Consider the following 10735-nt stretch of genomic DNA (forward strand, 5'->3'; position numbering starts at 1 on the left):
TGGTGAGTGCCTCGCCCGCGAAGCCATACTGGGGTGGTATCATACTCTCTCTCTCTCTGAGAGGCATTTCAGATGAGATGGTGTTAAGGATATGAAGCCTTTGTTTCAGATGGCGGGCGGAGGTTCACTTCTGAGGCCAGGGGATCCCTGGCATGACTCACACGTAAGCTGTGAGATGAGTAAATGTGGTCTTTTTCTCTCTTATGATTTGTATATAGGAAGGACGTAGGTGGAGGGAGTGTGGATGGGTGGATGGGAGAGACAGGCTATCAACACACAGGGTGAGGTTAGGGAGTCGGTGAGGCACGCTGGTGTTCAGTGAGCATCAGTGAGTGTTGGGAGCATATCTGGTGTTCAGTAGACACCAGCGATGGCTGGAGTATATTTGATGTTCAGTGGACGCTAGTGGGTGAAGGGATGTAACTGAAGTTCATTGGGAACCACTGAATGCAGGATTATATTTGGTGTTCAGTGTTCACTAATAACCATTGGATTATATTTAGAGTTCAGTGGTCACCAGTGATTATTGGATTGCTCAGGGGCTGGAGGTGGCTCCCATCTCTTCACTTACAGAAAAGTACATTGGCACTATTTACCGACGTCTGTCTTGTGTAAGTAATGGTGTAAAGTGGCTGATGTGGGAGGAGTACAGAGGCATACAGACCACTGGGTAATTACGAGGCTGTTTAAGTGGAAGACATCAGGAACCCATAGACCACTGCAGTAAAAGTCAAGGACTTTGATCAGTTCCCTTTAACCACTTCACTCGCTTGACGTAAATCTGTTGGTACCACCACTACGTTCAGGTCTGATTCCCTTCATTCTGTTCTAGTTCATGTCTTCATCAATGTCGAGAAACACGCTGAGCTTAAAGACTCTACATAAAGTATAGATCTCCTTCAAACGCAGCCTCAAGTATAATTATCCTACATGTAAACACAAGATATCCCTGGGGATAGGGAAGAAAGAATACTTGCCCACGTATTCCCTGCGTGTCGTAGAAGGCGACTAAAAGGCGAGGGAGCTGAGCGGGGGGGCTGCTGGAAATCCTCCCCTCTCGTTTTTAATCTTCCAAAAGAAGAAACAGAAAAAGGGGGCCCAAGTGAGGATATTTCCTCAAAAGGCTCAGTCCTCTGTTCTTAACGCGACCTCGCTAACGAGGGAGATGGCGAATACGTACGAAAAAAAAAGGAAGACAAAATAGATAAACACAAGAATTCTGTTCTTTCATCCGAGACCCACTTGAAGGACGACCTCAGCTTGCCAAGGGCGATGGAAGCCTTTCCTATCCTCCAGGAAAATCGAGTATGAAATGTAGAAAACTGTCACAGTTATTAGAGGAAAGGATCCAACATGAGAAGGAAGAGGACGTTGTAAAAAGACACGAGAGATGCGCGACCGCCCGAGCTGGAGAATGCGAGAGCATGATACAGATGGGGATGAAGAAGGCGGGGTAAACCTCTAAGCACAAAAGCCGAAGAAAAATTAACCTCGGGCTGGGAGAGGAGGCTGGGGGCCAAGCGGAGGAGGAGAAGAGGAAAGAGAGAGAAATACAGACAATAGAGGGAGGCAATGACGGGGGGAAATCCACGAGCAATGATCGCAAGAGGAGACGAGGAAGAGAGAAAAAGAAAGTAAGTAGCAGAAGAACTGCTTATGAATAGAGTGGGTGTACGTGATGAGGAAATCCGAGACTTTGTAGCTCAGAGAGAGAGAGAGAGAGAGAGAGAGAGAGAGAGAGAGAGAGAGAGAGAGAGAGAGAGAGAGAGAGAGAGAGAGAGTCAGAGTCAGAGAGAGAGAGTGAGTGTCAGCCACAGAGACTTGCACAAAAGTCCAAACCTCAATAGACTCCGCCGAGGCCACGAGCTGAACATGGAACGAACCAGTTGCCAGACATTCGAGCCTTCTTAAATCGTCAGCCCTCACAGTTAACCAAGGGAAACGCCTCAGCGGCTCTTTGAAGCAAGGAGGAGAAGGAGGAGGAGGAGATCCGTTGCCCTGATTATGCATTTCCTTCCGTCCGTCGTGGGGGAAGCGGGTCTGCCTGATGGCAACTCCCCTCTCTACCCACTTTAGATGGCTAGGGTATGAAGAGGAAGGAGTTAGACAAGGGAATGAAGGTGCAGTTGAAGTATAGAAGGTTAGGTATAGAGAGTATAGAGACATGGCGTGGGTTTGATTGCGGTGTGGGAACGCTTTTAGTGCATACGTGTATCTGGTGCCCTTATTCTAAACCCCCAAGAGACTTGATGATGAGATGACTATTGTCCTTTTTTTTTTTGGGCTCAACTGCATTGCTCTCTGACCAGGTGAGGTGACTGAAGAACCAGACTGTATAGTTCACTAGTGTACGTGAGTGGACGTAGCTAACCAGGACAGCCTAGGCCTCGTGTGGCGATTTCCAGAAGTCGAGACGCTGGGAATCCAATCCTGATCCAACTGCTCGTGTCTCACTGCTGTTCTGCCCATCTCAATCTGTCAGACTGGACAGCGTTCGTGGGTCGGCCTCGTTGGCCCTGTTTCCAGACAATGAGACGGGTTGTAAGACCATCACTGAGACGGTAGATTAGCCGTTCCCAACCCGTGTCTTGGATGTAAATGGCTCTCCAGTAAAAAAGTGACGATGCTCATGTCTCAATGGAACTAAGTGCTCCCCATCTACAGTACACTAACAGATATTGTGTCCAGTGTTATCAGGGAATATCTTTCGTCGTCTTCTCACATCCCACGAGGCTGGCTGGTTGGTTCCCTGGTACCTACCGCAAGCCTCCGTCCTTGGAGAAGGTCCTTGAAACTACCACACAAATCATATACTCTGCAGGAGACGCGAAGTCTTTATGAAATCCAGGGAGATCACTCGTCTCAATTCATTGCCTTTACGTCCAGCTTAAGGCTTCACCAGACCTCTGAGGGAGGTAAGCCCTCTCATCTCCATCTTACCTGGAGTCTGCAAACTCATATGTTATCCATCAGTCTTTGTTGATGTAAACACCTGGGACTGTGCTGTATTGTGGGTGATGGATGAAGGGAAGAGGATTCTTGTAGCCAGCAAGGTTCATTACGGCTATGAGGGATCTAAGCACCAATATTCTAGTTCTGGGCCATTATGAGAGGGTAGATAATGACCTTCCGAGAGCTTGTTGCTACGAAGCTGCGCCAGAAATCCTACCAAACCCTAATTGAGAAGTAATTCTAATATCACACGATACTCAACTAAGCAGCAGAAGGCTTACAGCGAAAGCGCGTTGGGTCAAGTCTGTAGTGAAGGTTCGTGTACGTCTTGGATGTGCACTGTCGCCATGGCGATTTGATCTGTTGATGGACAGGGTGGTCAGTCAGGTGAATTGGAAAAGGGTTCTTAAGAGAGAGGGGTAAATCCTCTCCAGCATCTCTGGGCAGGGAAACATAGAGTTTTATATAACAAACCTGGTATCAGAGGATCACAGTCTGATGCATAAACATGATGTGGAAGAAAACGGGTCCATCCAAAGCCAAGAAAACTGGACCAGAGCCAATCATGCTTCCTCTACGCAGCAGACGATACAGAACTTTTCTTACCCATGGCCACTTCATCTCTTATCACAGAGGAAGACGTCAGAATCAATGGGGGATTGTCAGGGAGTGTCATTTCCGAGCGCACGAAGCGAGACGTGGGATAACTCGCCAAATGAACCAAGTCATCTTGACGCTCCCTGTTGGAATGGGCTCCAGCCTCTGTCTCATTGGAGTCGCAGTGTGATGACGTACACATGGGGAGGAGGCAGCACACCTCCTCCTCCTCCTCCTCTTCAACCTCCTCCTCCTCCTCCTCCTCAACTTCCTCCTCCTCCTCCTCCTCCTCCTCCTCCTCCTCCTCCTCCTCCTCCTCCTCCTAAGCCAGTACATTGTTCTGTTTGATGTCGTACTCGAAATCTGGAGCCCTTGTATGATGACTGAGTCAGGAGGCCTGTATATGATGACTGAGTCAGGGGCCTTTATATGATGACTGAGTCAGGAGCCTGTATATGATGACTGAGTCAGGGGGCCTGTATATGATGACTGAGTCAGAAGCCTGTATATGATGACTGAGTCAGAGGCCTGTATATGATGACTGAGTCAGGGGGGCCTGTATATGATGACTGCGTCAGGGGGGCCTGTATATGATGACTGAGTCAGGGACCTGTATATGATGACTGAGTCAGGGGGCCTGTATATGATGACTGAGTCAGGGACCTGTATATGATGACTGAGTCAGGGGGCCTGTATATGATGACTGAGTCAGGGGCCTGTATATGATGACTGAGTCAGAAGCCTGTATATGATGACTGAGTCAGGGACCTGTATATGATGACTGAGTCAGAAGCCTGTATATGATGACTGAGTCAGAGGCCTGCATATGATGACTGAGTCAGGGGGGCCTGTATATGATGACTGAGTCAGGGGGGCCTGTATATGATGACTGAGTCAGGGGGGCCTGTATATGATGACTGAGTCAGAGGCCTGTATATGATGACTGAGTCAGGGACCTGTATATGATGACTGAGTCAGGGGCCTGTATATGATGACTGAGTCAGGGGCCTGTATATGGTGACTGAGTCAGGGGGCCTGTATATGATGACTGAGTCAGGGGGCCTGTATATGATGACTGAGTCAGGGACCTGTATATGATGACTGAGTCAGGGGCCTGTATATGATGACTGAGTCAGGGGCCTATATATGATGACTGAGTCAGGGGCCTGTATATGATGACTGAATCAGGGACCTGTATATGATGACTGAGTCAGGGGCCTGTATATGATGACTGAGTCAGGGACCTGTATATGATGACTGAGTCAGGGGCCTATATATGATGACTGAGTCAGGGGCCTGTATATGATGACTGAGTCAGGGGGCCTGTATATGATGACTGAGTCAGGGGGCCTGTATATGATGACTGAGTCAGGGACCTGTATATGATGACTGAGTCAGGGGGCCTGTATATGATGACTGAGTCAGGGGCCTGTATATGATGACTGAGTCAGGGGGCCTGTATATGATGACTGAGTCAGGGGGCCTGTATATGATGACTGAATCAGGGACCTGTATATGATGACTGAGTCAGGGGGCCTGTATATGATGACTGAGTCAGGGGGCCTGTATATGATGACTGAGTCAGGGGCCTGTATATGATGACTGAGTCAGGGACCTGTATATGATGACTGAGTCAGGGGGCCTGTATATGATGACTGAGTCAGAAGCCTGTATATGATGACCGAGTCAGAGGCCTGTATATGATGACTGAGTCAGGGGGCCTGTATATGATGACTGAGTCAGGGGCCTGTATATGATGACTGAGTCAGGGGGCCTGTATATGATGACTGCGTCAGAAGCCTGTATATGATGACTGAGTCAGGGGGCCTGTATATGATGACTGAGTCAGAAGCCTGTATATGATGACTGAGTCAGGGGGCCTGTATATGATGACTGAATCAGGGACCTGTATATGATGACTGAGTCAGGGGGCCTGTATATGATGACTGAGTCAGAAGCCTGTATATGATGACTGAGTCAGGGGGCCTGTATATGATGACTGAGTCAGGGGGCCTGTATATGATGACTGAGTCAGGGGGGCCTGTATATGATGACTGAGTCAGGGGGGCCTGTTTATGATGACTGAGTCAGGGGGGCCTGTATATGATGACTGAGTCAGGGACCTGTATATGATGACTGAGTCAGAGGCCTGTATATGATGACTGAGTCAGAGGCCTGTATATGATGACTGAATCAGGGACCTGTATATGATGACTGAGTCAGGGGGCCTGTATATGATGACTGAGTCAGAGGCCTGTATATGATGACTGAGTCAGAGGCCTGTATATGATGACTGAGTCAGAGGCCTGTATATGATGACTGAGTCAGGGGCCTGTATATGATGACTGAGTCAGGGGGCCTGTATATGATGACTGAGTCAGAAGCCTGTATCTAACAAAGCACATGAACACGAAAGAAGAAATCACCAGCATATTTGGCTAATGTTCATATGGTTTAGAAGCACTAACCATGGGTTCATTTGGTTCGAACTCTGTATGGTTCATTCACTTTAAAATACTCAAATGAGGGTTCATTTGGTTCGGCCGTTCGAACACTGTATGGTTCATTTGGTTTAAAAACACTAATTATGGGTTCGTTTCGTTCGGCCGTTCGAACACTGTATGGTTCATTTGGTTTAAAAACACTACTTATGGGTTCATTTGGTTCGGCCGTTCAACACTGTATGGTTCACTCGGTTTAAAACACTGAAATAAGGGTTCATTGGTTCGACCGTTCGAACACTGTATGGTTCAGTTGGTTTAAAAACACTAATTATGGGTTCATTTGGTTCGGCCGTTCAACACTGTATGATTCACTCGGTTTAGAACACTGAAATAAGGGTTCATTGGTTCGACCGTTCGAACACTGTACGGTTCAGTTGGTTTTAAAAACACTAATTATGGGTTCATTTGGTTCGGCTGTTCGAACACTGTATGGTTCAGTCGGTTTGAAACACTCAAATAAGGGTTCATTTGGTTCGGACATCCGAACACTGATCCAGCCACTTCAGATACCCACCAGTGATAGCACCAATAATTGGAAAACACCAATAAATCACTTATAATCGGGACTGAGACATTTATCATTTATTTTGCCTTCGCTTTATGATCTAATTAGGGGAAATTCTATCTGCACAAGGACACAGTGTTATCTTGTATATATTGGAAAGGATCACAATTTTGCGCGTGATCAAGATATTCCTATGAGTCCACGGGGAAAATGAAACACGGAAAGCTCCCAAGTGCACTTTCGTGTAATAATCACATCATCAGGGGAGACACAAGAGAGAAATAAAACAGTCAGTTGATATACATTATATATATATATATATATATATATATATATATATATATATATATATATATATATATATATATATATATATATATATATATATATATATTCTATTCTTTCATATCCACATCCTTTACGACCTGATTAACGATTCTATTTGTCAAATCAATCGTGATATCTTTTGAGGCATTGCAGGCGTTCCTCTCTCTCTCTCTCTCTCGTCTTAAAAGAATGAATGTCACCCAGCCAGGGTGCCATACGCGTTTGCTAATGGAAACTGCACAAAGTCTCTTGAAGAACCTGGACTTTGCAAGGAGTCCATTTTTGTTTTGATTTGAGAAAGAAAAACTACATACTGACGCCTCTCCACCATCACACACACACACACACGTACGCACACGCACGCACACGCACGCACACACACACACACACACACACACACACATGTGAGTGTGTGTGTGCTAGAATACATTAGTGCGACTGTGTTCTATATCATTTCCCGCAAGTTTCTTGTGTTAAGTCGTGATGATAGTAACACTTACCCTTACCAACACTGCTATACAACTTCAAACTGCTTCAAACTACCACCGCTGCACACTTGGGTCGTAACAATCACTCTTCCATGTGGTTCCAACAACCTCATTCCTCCATTACTCTGGCTTTAATGGACTGTTACCATAGAAGATCATCTTGTGGTGGTGTCTCTGTCCCTTGAGGCTCAAATCTAATGAATGATTCTTTCCTTGTCTTTTGCAGGTAAGACGCCGCTTCGTATGGCACCTGGCTACAGCTCACCTGGAGTTCTATGGAAGCCTCCGAAAGTTGATCCCTTCCCAGTACGTGTGAAGATGTCGAGGTAAGTACCTAAGCACCCATACAACATACCCCGACACACACCCCCAACGCTGTTGCCCCCTGGCCGGGCTGCATCTCTGGTAGGGTTCGTTGTTTCTGAAGCGGCTTCGTTGTTTCTGAAGCGGGTTCGTTGTTTTCTGAAGCAGTTTCGTTGTTTCTGAAGCGGGTTCGTTGTTTCTGAAGCAGCTTCGTTGTTTCTGAAGTGGCTTCGTTGTTTCTAAAGCGACTTCAGTGTGTCTGTGGTTCGAGAGGTCACAACGTACCATTGTGTGGCTCCCATTTCGCTCGTCTCTGGCAGGTCGTCCATGCTGGGCCTCACTGTATCTGATGGGGTTCGTTGTTTCTGAAGCAGCTTCGTTGTTTCTGAAGCGGATTCGTTGTTTTCTGAAGCGGCTTCAATGTGTCTGTGGTTCGAGAGGTCACAGTTCACCATTGTGTGGCTCCCGTGGCATTCGTCTATGGCATTTCGTCCATGCTGGGCCTCACCGTATATAGCTGCTATGATGAGATGGAAAAAAAAAAAAGGTGATTTTTTCCTTTTGGCAACTCAGCAGCTGAAGAAACGAAGTCGTACATTTAAGTACCTTGATTAAGTGCTTGATTATGCATAGCTCGACCTTATGGACATCTTGGGTAAATCGACTGCCTTAACCACCATGTCTGGTACACCTAAACTACCATGTCTCTGTGTGTGTGTGTGTACACCACACAGTCGACCATGGATCCTCGACCCTTCAACCAGCTTAGGGGGTGGTTCGACCAGGCATCTGCTGTACGTAGTTCAACCATCCATACATACATACCTCGAGTGAAGAAGGTGGCATATCTCAACCTGATCACCTGATTCAGCTGAGTGGCTTTCATGTGTGTGTGTGTGTGTGTGTGTGCTTGAAACGAAGGATTTTCTTTATGTGTCTTTTGATTTTTGGGCTCTGACGAGTGGCCATGGGTGCGTTATTATTATTATTATTATTTGATATTTCTCATTTTCTGTGGCTTCCGGATACATATTCACATACCCTCAGCTGGTGTTCCCCCATCACTGTCAGAAGAGAGAGAGAGAGTGAGTGTGGACGCCCACCCTTGCCCGATTGGCTCCGTCTCTCTCTCTCTCCCTCTCTCTCTCTCTCTCTCTCTCTCTCTCTCTCTCTCTCTCTCTCTCTCTCTCTCTCTCTCTCTGTATCCCCTTTCTCACTCTATCCCCTCTCCCTCTCTCTCTCTCTCTGTCCCCTTCTTTCTCTTTTTATCTCCTCTCTCTCTCTCTCTCTCTCTCTCTCTCTCTCTCTCTCTCTCTCTCTCTCTCTCTCTCTCTCTCTCTCTCTCTCTCCCCACCCACTGTCCTCCCTCTCTGCCACCACCACAGTCCACCACTGGAGTCCTACGGCTCACTGCCCACCTCACCTCCTCTCCTCCTCCACCCTTCCATCCCTCGCTATCCTCCACACCTGCTTCATCTCCTCTCCTCCATGCGCTCCTTTCGACCAAGACCCGGTAGATGGACAAAGGAGGAGGAGGAGGAAGAGGAGGAGGTTAGGAGGAGGGGACAGTGGGAGGAAGGGTGGCCACTGTGATCAACCACTGAGAGTTGTCGTTTCCGCTGTAATCGATCCCGAATTGAGGTAAATGCGTTCGAACCCTGGTATTTACGGTTTGGATTGTGGGAGTTGATCGCCGCTCGTAACGCAAGGCTTAGACACAATGCCTGGGGGCAGTTGGCCGTCGTAATAGGATTAGTGGCGTCGCAATTAGTGGCGGTGAATGCTGGTGTGGCGAGCAGGACGATGCTGGCGAGGCGGTGTTGCGCACCAAGTCACACAACTCTCGCCGCGCCATCGCCTCGCTTCACATCCGTCTCGCCCTGCGCGTCCGACGTCCGTTGTGCCATCGCCTCGCTTCACTTCTTTCTCGCTCAGCGCGTCCAACCTCCGTTGTGCCATCGCCTCGCTTCACTTCCTTCTCGCTCAGGGCGTCCAACCTCCGCTGCGCCATCGCCTCGCTTCACTTCCGTCTCGCCCAGCGTGTCCAGTCTCCTTCATACTTTCCAATTCCCTTTGCACTTGTAGATAACAGACTAGGGTATCACCTCGTCTCCTTTCCCTATATAACTTAGTTTGTCTGGAGGATTTAATCGTAAATCTTGATTCAATTTTACATTATGCCTTTTGCGAGTGGCTTTAGACTCTAATGACAGTCACTCGATAAAATCCTCTTTCGTTATATCATTTACGACAGCCATGAGCGACGAGGGTGATACAGCGTCCGCTGTTACGATTCAAGACGGTCATTTGCCGGGCCAGCAAAAGCACTTTTATGGTGACGTAATTTGCTCCAGTGATGATGTGTGACAGGGGGCCCCACTACAAACAGCGCTGGGGGCGACAGTGTGTGTAGTGTAGGGCGCAATGAAGACGTTTATTGACTGTGATATAATGTCTATGGAGGATTTCAAGTCAGAATGCAGATACAATGCGCTGGACAATGTTGGATATGTCTGTCATGTGTAGCCAGTCTGTTCCTTGATGGAGGTTGGGTACTATATTGTCTGTAGATATTACACCGTAAGGAAAAGTAGATCTGAAGATTGAGTGTGTTAGCTTCTAACTCTTCTGTCTTCAATATGAACGGTAAGAGTGTTGTTAGGAGTAGAGGCAGAAAGATAGTGTTATCATCTTCTAAGTAAATAAAGAAACTGTAGTTATTAGATAGCTATTCAGTATGACAAAATAAAGTCATTTATTATCAGCTCTTCCAAAGGTTTAAGCAACCCACGACCCCCAGATAGCACAATGTGGTTTTTCTATACATTACAATTGACCAACTCCTTGTACACACGAAGCAATGATACCCCTTTACCTTCGTCATATAACACTGGCTTTTAGGGAAGACTTCATTCGTATATCTTAACAAGACATCAAATCCGATCTGATATATATATATATGTATATATATATATATATATATATATATATATATATATATATATATATATATATATATATATATATATATATATATATATATATATATTTATATTTTT

General features: G+C 46.7%; 1 long non-coding RNA gene across 1 annotated transcript in view; it reads left to right on the plus strand.

The window, feature by feature from the left end:
* The window catches only part of LOC139757476 (uncharacterized), a 487251-nt gene that overhangs the window by 97797 nt on the left and 378719 nt on the right, over positions 1-10735 (plus strand). Inside the window, exon 3 of the long non-coding RNA XR_011714639.1 lies at positions 7600-7699. This is a non-coding gene — a long non-coding RNA (uncharacterized lncRNA). The remainder of the gene's footprint in view (positions 1-7599; positions 7700-10735) is intronic.

This window comes from Panulirus ornatus, chromosome 27 (genome assembly GCF_036320965.1).
Source record: "Panulirus ornatus isolate Po-2019 chromosome 27, ASM3632096v1, whole genome shotgun sequence".
NCBI lineage: Eukaryota > Metazoa > Arthropoda > Malacostraca > Decapoda > Palinuridae > Panulirus > Panulirus ornatus.